Source organism: Podarcis raffonei, chromosome 1 (assembly GCF_027172205.1).
Source record: "Podarcis raffonei isolate rPodRaf1 chromosome 1, rPodRaf1.pri, whole genome shotgun sequence".
NCBI lineage: Eukaryota > Metazoa > Chordata > Lepidosauria > Squamata > Lacertidae > Podarcis > Podarcis raffonei.
Window position 1 is genome coordinate 52285171 of NC_070602.1, and position 13213 is coordinate 52298383.

The 13213-nt window shown below is 43.7% G+C and overlaps 1 protein-coding gene across 2 annotated transcripts in view; it reads right to left on the reverse strand.

Annotated features, from left to right (window-relative positions):
* The window catches only part of TSPAN18 (tetraspanin 18), a 148902-nt gene extending 136291 nt beyond the window's left edge, over positions 1-12611 (reverse strand). The window contains exon 1 of one of the 2 annotated variants that reach the window (XM_053387479.1): positions 12507-12611. The gene's annotated coding sequence lies outside the window, so the exon portion shown is untranslated. The remainder of the gene's footprint in view (positions 1-12506) is intronic. The other variant, XM_053387486.1, reaches the window with a different exon arrangement.
* Positions 12612-13213: the final 602 nt, after the last annotated feature.

Consider the following 13213-nt stretch of genomic DNA (forward strand, 5'->3'; position numbering starts at 1 on the left):
TGTGTTGCATGTGTTTGGGGCATGGAGGGGACTGGATGGACTTGGAATGTATTTCTCTATTACCCTTCCATACTCCCAGTCCCTTCCATGCATCACTCATGTGTGTGTGTGTGTGTGTGAGAGAGAGAGAGAGAGAGAGCAATACATTCTTATGTACAATATTTTCTCCAGCTGTTGTGGATGCTGAGCTAATGTCCACCAGCGTCACTATATTCTGTGCAGTTTAAAGTGGAATTGTTTTCCTTTCAACTTTGCAGCTGGAAGTGCATAAGATCCCAGCTACACTATGCCAAATTAGTGGATTGCTGATACAGCAGCAGGATTGTCCAGAAATGTATATGCAATTATTTTCTACATATCTGTGTTATAAGTTACTCTACGCTTTCAAAAACCCACCAAATCTGTTTGATTACCAGAGCTGCGGGACAGAAGAAACATGTGAGTGTGTGCTCACATTACAGGAAATGAAGCCTCTCTGAATTCACTTCCAACTATCTTAAAAATGATGATCTGCTACCAGACTAAAGTGCCACGGTCACCCATTTCTTTTGGCAATGGGAACCATCTGCAGCAATTTAAGATAAGGAATCTACCTAAGAATGACATCTCAATTTTGCTTGAACATTAAAAGTGACTTTCTAAAGAGGGGCAATCCTCCAAGCTGGATTTAGTTTAGAAACTGATTTGTGAGTCAGTATAGCGTTATTATGAGGAAAAGATCTAAGAGAAAAAGTAGACTGTACTTTTTAAAACAAGAAACAAATGACCTCTAGTTTAACAAATAATGCTTTTAGATAACCATTTGGCATGGGCAAATTTTCTATGCTACTCAAAGCACTCCCAAAGCATATTTCCCTTGCTCCAGAATTGTTGTGCAATTGTAGCTCATGCAGAGTGGTTTTAACAACACTGATATACCACTTCTCAACCTATATTCTCAAAGCAGTTTACATTAAATTTTTGTGTAATTAAATGATCAAAAACTATAAAAGCTTAATAATTTGCAAGAGCAAATAAGCAACACTAGTCAGTGGCTGACTAGTGGCCTAGCTCACTAAATTGCATCAGAAGAAGAAGAAGAAACCCTTCTCTGAAAGAAGACAAATGAGATAAGTTTTATTCCATGCTGCAATTCAACCTCATTTTGTATCTTTAAAATTTTGCATCTGGAGACAGTTGCCAAATCATTAATAAAGAAACTCAAAGGAAAAAGGAAACCAGAGGCTCCCCTCTCCGCTGCCTGCTGCCCACACCAAATGAATTCTTTTTCTCAGTTCCGAACCTCAGATCAATGCAGCTGGGTAATTCCACAATTCTGATGACAACATCTTCTCTTGGAACGTGCCTGACTCTAAAGCGAATTAAAATTAAAAATCCAACTAACAGGAGAACCGCTGCTTCTTAATGGTAGCGCAGGAGGGTTTTCGCCAGGCGAAGTGCTTTTACACTCAGCGCCTCCCTGCCCTCTACATTTCATGCCAGAGCAAGAGCCAAGTACTGAAATGCACTGCAGGTGAAGTCCGTATCTCCCTTCACTGGGAGGAACGCCTGCGATGTCGTGGGGGCTGTCTCCATTAAGGCAGATATGAACAGGAAACCTCAAATCACACTGTTCTGGCCCTATGTGAGGTTCCTCACTAGCCTATTTTTCTTTTTGAACCTGTTAATTCAAATGCCCCCTTCAATTCATTTCCCCTCAGGCCTCTTATGTCTAGATCATCTTCCCATTAAGCCTTCCAGCGCTCAGTGTCCCTGACTGCCTTGCTGCAATTTTCCTGTTTATAGAACATACAGCACCTCTTATCTGCAAGAGATTTTTCAAAAACATGATGACCTTTCATGTTATTCTTTTTAAAAAACAGAAACTGTACAGTTTATCAACATTCCATTGCTGATTCCTTCACTTTGCTATGGACTAAGAAGTGCACATCCCAGCAGCACATCTAATCCCAAGGGACAGAAGATACCCTGGAAATGTTATTTTAGTTTGAAGCCAGTTTTTAGCCAATAATATACACTGTAGACTCATTTAAACCCACATGAAAGGCTTGATTTTTATAATGTTATGAAGGCCCATGTAGCTAAATAAGGCAAAGTGCAAAAAGCTGAAGTAATTTGCTTGCTATCATAAATCCTAACACATTGCAGAGTCAAAAATACATGAAACCAGGGCTTTGACGATTAAAGCAGCATGTCCATTTGCACTAGAATGTACCTGTGGGCCCTGCAACAAAATATTGCATAGGGCTCCTGTTCAGGATTTCAGCCAGCCAGCCATGCCTTCTTCAGAGCTATACCATTCATTCCCTGTTCCACCCATTACTGTTTTCCCCACCCCTCACTCAGCAGCATTCCATGGCTATGAACATGCTCAGTCCTCACTTGACTTTAGGTGGGTTCATCGCCCCCCTCCAGGTGTTTCCTTTGAAGAATTTGCATATTTCTGCAAACTTTGGAGTTTCCCCAAGCATGCAGAAACCTCCCTATCTTGTGTCTGTGTGCTGCCATTTTGACTAAATAAGCAGTGGCACTCATGCCTGAATATTGGAAATAAAGGCAGTGGTCTGCAGTTGAAGTGGCATAATGCCCAGTTTTAAGCAGTTTTGATTCTATTGCCATACGCAACATTTTTACAGTCCTGGTTTATCTGCAGAATTTAAAACTGCCCTCCTCACACTCACACACCCTTATATCTTCTTACAGTTATTATGGACTTGCTTTTTACGAAAGGGTTTTGATGTATGACAGTTAAGTGCCAAAAGAATTTTAGAAGTGAATAGTAAAGACGCTGCACTGCCTGAATGTATCTACATAATATTATTATTGTGGAAAATATACTAAGCTTACAGAATGGCAACATGCCAGTTCCTGAAATGTGACTCTCTCAGGGCATCTCAGTTTAAGCTGTAACATATGTGTTCTGTGGCAAAGAACAGAAATTAAAATGTGCTATTGGCTTCATGGCCAATGTACATACTGGTTGTCTTCCTTAGATGAAGATTATCAGCTCCGTCTTGTTATTCTTAAGTGGCTGAGGCCTTTGGGCAAAATGTACTCAGAGGCTGAGTGCTAACAGTTTACCACCTATAAATTCAGCAGGATTAGTGCATGTTCAAATAGATCTAGCTGGGTTAGCTCCAGACCTCTTTGGTGCCATTAAAAAGTAAAAAAAAATGCTTAAAACCTTTCAGATAAAACATCTTTAAAAAGAATACAGTAGTATCTCAGTTCTCAAACGTAATCCGTTCTGGAAGACTGTTTGACTTCTGAAATGTTCAAAAACCAAGGCACAAAGGGCTGGCTTCAAGTTCAATTGGAAAAACTGAAAAACACGCAGCGGAAGCCGTTCGACTTCCAAGGCGCGTTTGAAAATGGAAGCAATTACTTCTGGGTTTTCGGCATTCGAAAGTGGAAACGTTCGGCTCAAAAACCGAGGTACCACTGTATACCTAAACAGGAAGTTTTTACTTGCCTTCTAAAAAGATGCAGATCTTCTAAAATACATACTTGCCTTATGAAAGAGAAAATATGTTGGACTTATACAGAGTCCAGGGAGTGCTATAAAGCATAAGAGACTTGTTATGGTCTAGAGCAGGGGTCAGCAAACTAAGGCCCAGGGGCCGGATCAGGCCCAATTGCCTTCAGGATCTGGTCCACAGACTGTCTGTGGATCGGCATGGGGATCCTGTTCATTTAAGCTGCGCCATTCCCCCCCCCACGCCATTCCTCCCTCCCTTCTCCTGGCCTCTCCCTACCCTGCCTAGAGGAGGAAGGGGGCTGGGTTGAGCGGGCTGAGTGCCATTTTAAGAGCCAGTCCTTTTGTGCCACTCATCTTCCCTCCACCACTGCCCTGGTACTCCTGTGGGCCAGAGAGCAGAGCGGATGAGCTCCCTCTGCCTACCCATGAGAAGCAGCGGCGGTGGCAGTGATGGTGGTGGCGGCAGCCCCTGGGAAGGTAAGCACAGTGGCTGGGGCTGGGGAGGACTACTTGCCCCCCTCACCTCTTCTTACAGCTCCCCCCCCCCCGGAGCCGCTTCTCCGGCCCACCACGAGGTCTGAGGGACAGTGGACTGGCCCGCGGCTAAATAAATTTGCCAACCCCTGCTCTAGAGTAGCCTTCCCAATTTGGTGCCCTCCAAATGTTTTAGACTCATTGCAATAATATGTAACCCCGCCATTAGCCCCGCCATGAGCTCAAATGTACTGTGATAGCACTGAAAAAAGTGAGTTGTGAATTGCTATACTGAGTTTAAGGAGATCTATCCTAAAATTAGTTGGTAAACAAACAAACAAACAAACAAAACCTGATGGAAAGACTTGGAAAACTGAAAAATCTTAATGTTGCAGGAATCAAAGTGACTCCACAAAATGCTCTTTATACAATGTAAGAATATTACAACAGATGAATTAGTATCATATAATTGAAGGCAGTACATGCCATCCAAAATCACCAAATACGGCAACACGTGTTTGTGGTTGAGCGCCCAACCAAGTGTCATCTCTTTCTAGCAGACCTTGGTTTATTGTTGATCAAACTCTGGTATGTGTCTAGGGACATTGCCTGGGATATTGGGAGAGATAGCCCCAGAACTGGGAAGGTTTGTCACTACCAACACCAAGAGACACAATGATACAAAATTGCAGCAACAACACGCTCATGTAACTCTCCAACTGATACAATTTTGAGATGTGTACCTACAGACTGCTCAGGAGGCATGTGCTATGGCTTTAAGTTATGTTGTTGCCACAGTTGTTTCAGGTAATTCATAACGCTTAATTACTGGTGATGAAGTCAACAACCTATAATTATTGCACTGTTATGCTTTATACAACTGTTACAGTGGTGTTGAATGTTAATGGCACAATATGCTGCTTTATGTTTTTAAGAACCTGCAAGGTCAATTAGCCCTCAGACACCATTCTTGTACATTTATTATTATTATTATTATTATTATTATTATTATTATTATTATTATTAACCCTGCTTACTTCTTTGCAACTTCACTGTTTTACTGAAAAGGTTTCATTTCCCCTTTTTTATCTGCCAATTGTGTTAATGTGTCATGCTTAATGCCATCCAGCAGGTATTTTATTTTTATGGCTTTGTTGGGGTGCATTTACCCCCTAAACTGGACTGATATATTTTTCTATTGATCAGTTTTTCTACTGATGGATAGTTAAACCTCTAATTGCAATCCTTTCTATGGAGGAGAACCAGTAGTCCTCTGTCAACCATGACTGTCCGATGTGGCTCTGCCAGTTTTCCTACAACAGGTTGAGAGAAGGCAGGACTAGAGAAAATTAAATAAAATAGACAAATCTGATTATTTATTCTGAAGTAAAATGGATATTCTTGGTAGAGAGATCTTTATTTGATAGAAATCTGTTAGCTATTTATCAGCTTAAACTCATTATCTGCACATATGGTCTTCGAACTGTGTGTGTATGTGTTTTTAAATTGGGCAAGTATTTGCTCGTGAAATGTCATCCATCCAAGTGCCAGTAACTGGGAGGAGAGGAAGGGCGGATAGAGCATGTTCTTTTTTCATATTAAGTGAAGTGCTACCACAATGAAAGCCATACTAGGTTTCACCATTAAAGAATCCAGTATCACACAACAAGGCAATGTGAATGCTTAAATATTAAGCTGATGAGAGAAGGAAAGGAAGACATTCATTGATAGAAATAGCCATAGAAAGGTAAAGGTAAAGGACCCCTGACAGTTAAGTCCTGTCGCAAACAACTCTGGGTTTGCGGCCCTCATCTCGCTTTACTGGCCGAGGGAGCCGACGTTTGTCCACAGACAGTTTTTCCGGGTCATGTGGCCAGCATGACTAAGCCGCTTCTGGCGAAACCAAAGCAGCGCACAGAAACGCTATTTACCTTCCCGCTGGAGCAGTACCTATTTATCTACTTGCACTTTGACGTGCTTTCGAACTGCTAGGTTAGTAGGAGCTGGGATCAAGCAACAGGAGCTCATCCCATTGTGGGGATTTGAGATAGCCATACAAAGTGCTATTTCCTTTTTTCATCCTGTTGTTCCAGCAGGAGACTTACAGCAGATAACTTACACACATGGGATTGGCTTTTGGCTCTACATGTGCATCTACATGCATAGTGTGCAAACTGCTAATCTTATATGCAGCCACATTCATATCCTAAAATGAACTCAAATCTAGGAAGTTCCAAAACCTCACCACAGATGCAATTCATGCATAAATAATGTAAATATTCAGCATTTAATAGGCATGGAGAGGTGCAAGTTTCACATCCACAATACCTGATAAAATCATCTCAAGAATGATCAAAACAGAGATACTGCACAGCTTACTGATGTACTTAAAAGCATAGAGTGACTTCACTTCCCACAAATCCAATATACATCCTGGAAAAAACATGGACACACTTGGTAAGTTGAACCAAGCTAATTTTGGCAGGACTAAGGACCCAGAAGCTTTCTAAGGAATAGCTATGATGGAAAACCAGACAGCCAGTTTTTTCTGATGCATGAAAAACTGTAAATTGGCAGGCTTGAATGGCAGAACTAAGCTACAAAAATACATAACCCAACTATCATCATCTGTTTACTAGGGCCAGTTCCATGGAATAAGGCTATTTTAAATCCTTCTCAGCTATCTACTCACGTCTTATAGTAGCTGAGCAAAGGTGGGGGGGACACCTTATCGATCTAATACAATTACAATTCAGCAGGGGAGACTAAACAGAAGGTTTGTTGCAGGATGTTAAAATGTAACAACCCAAACTGTCTAATGAAGTGGCCCAAAAGAAAACAAGTGAACTAAAGTAACAGAGGCAGATGTTGCTCTTGTTTTCAGCTGCTTCACTCCTTTCCATACATACCTTTTCAGTTGCTTAAAATGGAGGTAAAGCAAAGTGTATTAAATCATGTTTTCAATTAAACATATACAGATATAGAACTTGGCAGGAAGTTTAGGACTGATCAGCAGTTTCATAAGCGTGCCTCAATTATTCCCCCCCCATCTCTTCTCCCTAGCCCAAAAACTGTAACACTAAGCAACAAGCCAAACATGATATCATCCTGGGAGAAAGACGTTGTAAGAGAGGCAGAGAAAAACAGGAGGCTCTTAGAACCAGCCCTTGTATGCTCTTTAAAAAGTTATATTTTACTCGTGGCATTTAAAAATACAATAATGACAAAATGAGTGGGACATAGGAGGTCTTCAGCTGCCATATTTGAATTTATACCCTTAACTGAAACATTTTAATTCCCTCCCAATGACCTGTCTCCAGATTATTTTGGTGCCCCCCAATCTATAATTGTTGTGAGCTATGTTCTGTTTAAGATCCTTCCCTCAAATGGAGCAATATGCTTATGCCATGCTTTACAGAGAATTGTCACTCCAAACATGGCATGATGATATGACTCATGAGGCTTGAATGCCTCACCTGAAATTCAGGAATATCATACATCACTGCATCAGTCGATATATGGAATGATATTGGCTGTACAGAGCCAAGTGACCTTGTAACAAACCGAAGACTGTTATTACCCTGCTTCTTTGCAGAATCCTCTTCTTCTGCCCACAGACACCCTCAAAACAATCCCCCAAGCAAACTGACATATAGCCACTGCATGTGAGTGTGTGCAAATATACCAAGAGATGTTTCCTCCTGTCTGTTCTAGTTCCTTCATTGTGTATTGCCTAGTATCAACTGAAGGGGCTCATGCAAGTGGAGGACTGGTGCCCACTGGGGTTGGTGGAATGACGGGCAGTGAAGCTAATAGCAGGAAAATTTGGTGGTAATAAAAGGCAGATCCAGAAACTGGATGCATTTCCCATTCACACCTCTTTCTTAGGTGGCCAGAAGGACATGTCACACCTGCAACTCCCTTCATCCTTTACTACCGACTACACTGTGTGAGTCACACAGGAGTTGGGTGTTGGACAGCATCTGGAGGACCACAGGTTCACCACCCCCTATACCAAATGCAGTAGCACCCTGTTATTTATCCACATCCTGTGTCCTTCATTAAATCTGTTAGAAATGCCAGAAATCATTTGACAATAAATTATTCCCCCTCAAGTGGAAAATATAGGCATTAACATTCAGCCCTGGCTTGAATTTTCTGCGAACTAGAAACATTCCACCAAAATTAAAAGTCTTACAGTACATCATCTTAGAAAATCAGGATTTCTCCTCCCCCTCACCCATTTCATTTCTGTTAAATAGCTGTTTCATTTTATAGTAATTGTGCTCTTCAGTACATAAATCACCCATTTCATTTCTATTAAATAGCTTTTATATTTTAAAGTAATTCTGTTGTATAGTACATCAGCAATATACAACATAAACAGCACTTTAGCTGCAATAAATACTAAAATATTAACTGCCTTCTAGGGACCATCAAAATTTTGAATAATCATCAAGGACGCACAAGCACTCTGAGGAAATCCAAGGAGCAAGTAGATCTTTACAGCAAAATGTACAGTTCCCAGCAGAAAGATTTGAAAGTTCTTATTTATAGCAATGCAAGCTTGCTTTCATCCATAGGGACACAATCCAATCCCTCCACTTTGCACTGCTCTGGGGTGTGTGTAGCAGGCTTGGACTGAGCTGTGATGTTTCTCTACCCAGCCCTATTGCCCTCTGTTGACACTGAGCTCCCCCTTCTGCCCACCAAAGAGGAGGGAGAAAGTGATGTTGTCAGCCGCTCTCCACAGGTAGCAACCAGCAATAAGCCCTGAAAAAATAGTGTGGAGAGGGGCCGAGCCACCCCAGGATCTGTCAGATCCCAAGCCAACCCCACAACCATCATGTGAGTACCTTGGGACCAATTAGAACCTGATTACTGCAACAACTCTATATGAATGAGCTGTGGGCTTTTATGCTCCTCTGCCCTCTGCTCATTTGCACACTTAAGAAAGATCAGTAGCTTTTACCAGAGCTTTGCATAACATTTAAATTGGGGGGGGGGGACTGTCGTTTCTGTAAAGCAGGGGTGGAAAACCTGCAGCTCAAGAACCACAAGTGGTCCTTGCGCGAACTTCATAGGAGGGAGAAAAAGAGAATGGGAGGAGAAAACCAGGAAGGACGGAAGCCATGATGCCTGGAGCAATGGAAGGTGTGGGGGGGAAACCCCCAGCAACTGATGAGTTTGGTACTGTGATAAGAGTGAACTGCCCTTCCTCTTGCAGGCAGCTGGATGAGGAAGAAGGGAGAGAGGGAGAAGAAAGGGATAGAGGGAAGGGTGGATGGCCTTGCCATTTTTGGTTCTGGCCCCACTTGCCACTGGCCCTTGACAGATTATACCCAAGGGAATGCAATCTGTGAAAGAAAAAAATATGAATGATTTGCCCACTCCTAGTTTATAAAGTATATATTAAATTATAGTTAGCAAGAACAAGCCAAGATCAAACTATGGTTTCATGCTTGTTCTCACTAATTAGAATTTCAAAAAAATCACAATTCTCCACATCTGGACTTTACACATGACTGTAGTTACTTTAGAATTAGAAAAGGAAGCTTACAGTCTCCTCTGATGCACAAAAAAAGAGGTGGGGGACAGTGTAAAAGCCCAGTGTTTGCCAAAACTCATTTATAGTGGGAACCCATTATTTCCCATTTTGTCTAGACTGGGCAGCTGCAAACAGGATGTGAAACCCTAGTTTTACATAGATTTCCAAACCAAAGTTTACATACAGTTAAGGATTACATCTGCATCAAGCAAACCATAGTTAAGACAGTTTTTCTCTGCAGCTTCTCTGCTTGCAAGGTGTGAAGTAGATTTCTCCCTTTATGTCCCTACTGGGGGAATGGTTAAACTCTGCATGCAAAACCATAGTTTCATCTGTGGTTATAGCAACATCAACTATAGTTAGCTTTAATCATTATTAAGTGCTGTGTGTGCACAGGATTGATAAGTTTATAAATATGCAGGAAGGCATTTAAAAGTCATCTAAGTCTGTATCAATGCCCATTCATTTCAAAGCCATTTGCCATATGATGAAACATGTTCAGTCTAGCAAGAAAATAATGTATTATAAAGCAGAATCACATATTTATACGTTTCCATAAGTTGTCAAGTGAGAAATACCATCAGATGGCAAAGTACCCTAGAACTGACAACCTCCCAGAGAGATGTCAGTCCAACATAGCTTTTAAAAATCTCTAAGGATGGAAAATGAACATCTTTCCCAAAGTACAATGTTTCAATAATTCTGCAAACATTACCTAGTAGCAGATAACACTGATGCCCTTCCTGGACTGTACTACTTTGGACTAATGGAAAGATTCAAAGGTGTCAGTATGCTCCTATTTTAATTTTAAATGATCTTCCTCAAACATGGGAAGCTATTCCACAAGGGAGAAAGCTAGGCTAACTTCCTTTTCTCCAGCAATCCAACCTTGGCATGTGTACAGTCTCTTTTTCATATATGGGATCATTCAAACTTATAGACGCCTGCAGCCCGAAGTGGTTCAGCCAAACCTGTTTCTTCATAATTGAATAAGCTCTCAGGCAAGATATACAATACACCCCCCCCCCCAAGGAAGAAACTGCTCCACTGCCCAACAAATCTTATAACGGATTTTTCCAGATGTTTAACCTTTGCCTGTTCCCCTAACTTCAGTGGCAGGTGCCAAGAATAATAGTACATTGTTTCAGAATATTGCGATATCATGACAAATGCAGTGACATACAGTAGAATCAGAACAGATTCCAAGAGTTAAAAGGAGAACAATCAATATGCTAAAAGAAAGAGGAAATGTTCTGTGAACTACAGCTGATAATAAAAATTCCAGCTTTAAACAAATGTATCACACTAGAATAACATTTTTCTAAAACAAGGCAGTGTCAGCTGGGTACTTGCTAAAACAATGGTTTGGTTGCTGCACAGATCAGTTTTCTTTTTAGTTATTTCTTGCATATTAGCAAACGATAAACAACACATTTGGTACATGACTTGTATCAGATATTTAGGCAACTGAGCCGCCTGGATCATTGGAAATTTTCCAAGTTACAGTGTGCCCAGAACTAAGAGCAGGAATATTTAGTAACAAAAGGTTCAAAATCCTCCTGGTAAATCTATAAGAAAACTCTGTATACAGCTACTTCTCTTGCAAATTAAGAAAGCAATGCAAAGTGAGACCATTAAAGGAGACAACCCACTAAACTGATCTTTGATGATAAGACAACACACTAAGTTAAGCAGAGATATGAATTTGTCTCCGTTTGAGACAGGCGATCACCCACTGAGATAGTCATCTTGAGGAAATGTTTTACTATGATCTGCAAGTTTAGTTTGGCTTGGATTACCAAAAACCTTTCAGCACATCTTTTCTGTTATCATCAAACACAGGGGCAGAAAGCTAACTGGAAAGAAGGCACGTACACCTGAATTGGGGGGCGGAGGAGGGAAGGAGAGAGAGACACCCAGCATGGTCCAGTAATTCAATATCCCAAAAAGCTTCCCTTCTATGCAAAAGGACAAGGAATAGCATATTCTGTTGCTTCCCCCCACCCCCAACACTCACTGTCTGGGAAGGAGGACAGTAGCACATTTCTCACCTGTTTCCACTTTCCACCTAGCACAGGTTGTAAACATCCTCCTGATTCTGTTGGGATGGATGACATGGAACGAACTGTAAAGCCCGCTCCACCCCTTCTTTAAAAATAAGTACATAACAGGACTAAAGAAGGTACAAGGAAGACCAGCATGAGTTCAAGATGGATGAACACCCTCATGATGGACATAAGCAAAAAAGAAGGGAGCGCTGAAAGGAGCAGAAGCTGTTCCCCCCAAAGCAGCACCAAACTTCACATCTGGGGAAGTTTCGCAAGAGATGCGCTGCATCCAGGGACACTGAAGGGAACTGAATCAAGGAAGCAGGAGGAAGCAACCCTTGGGGGAGAGCAGCAGTGCAGGGCATTTGAAGGGGGAAGAGGGGTTCTTCAATAAAGGGACCCCAAGTGAGGGGAAAGCACCCCAGTATTTAGAGGGTGCCCAAAGCCTCAGAGCCAGGACTACAGCACCCCCTGTGACCAGAATGCTATGGTCCACTGGCGAAGGGGGACCCTGTGTAGATGTGTCTGTGTGTGGAGTTGAAGATGTTTAATGGAGAAGGAATCCGCATCCTAACGCTTGGGAACACTGAAAGAGCCAAAACCCTGAGTGGGTGAGTCGAGTGAGTGTTTAAGACTAGCTGAGGCGAACAGGAGCACCCAAACCACCATTTGGGGGTGAGCAATAAAGCTACCGGAACTCTATGGGCATGTAAATGAGGGCTTCTTCAACCCCCTCAGGGGCGGCGTAAGACCCAGAGCCGGAGAGGAGGCTGAATGGCGGGGCAGCAGCAGCTGAGGCAAAACCGGCCCTGCCGCCGTGTGGAGGCTTCTAAAGGGGGCGCTTTCGGCACGCGGGTTGGCGGGGCGAGGGGGGGGGGAGCGAATCGCGGCGGCCGCCGCCGCCGCCACGCGGATCCGAGGCGCTCGAGGCGGGGCCAAGCGGGAGTCCCGGGCTTACCCTCGGAGCAGCGGGAGACAGCCCAGCCGCGCTGGCTCGCCTTCCTCGGCGTCGGCAGCTTCTTCAGAGCAGCTGAGGTAACTTTCCCAGGAGCCGAGAGACCGGCGGCAGCGGCAGCACCAGCGCTTCTTCGCAGGCGGCGCCCAAGTTGCAGCCCGAGCTTCCCCGGCGCTCGAGGTGGCGCGAGGCAGTGCGGCGAGCTGGGACGCTGCAGCCGCCGCTCGGCGCTCCGTCGCTGCGTGTGCAGAGATCCCTTTGCCCGCAGCAGCCGGGAGAGCTGGAGTCGCCAGCTCCAGCCAGCCGCGGCTCCACCTCCCAGCCCATGCCCCCTCCCTATCTCCCCCTCCCCTGCCGCCATCCCTTTCCCTCCCAGCCGCCGTGCCTTCCCTTCCTCGCGCTGCATTGTTCCCTCGCTGTGCAGAGGAGCAGGCGCGTCTCTCGCCTCTGCGGGCACACGCGCCTCCTGCCCTGCATATCCTCGGACCCCTTCTCTCTCCCTCTGTTTGGCTTTGCCCTGCCCCGATCACGGGCAACCAGTTGCTCGACCTCCCGGAGAGCTTGATGAAGTTCCCTGCTCCTGACTTCGGCTGCCTCCCGCCCTCGGAAAACTTTTAGCTCTCCTTCCAGATCTATGAAGCGGCAGTTGGGAAGAAGGGGAAAGAGGGGATTGGAAACACCGAGCAGGGGGACACCTTGTTGGGAGTACA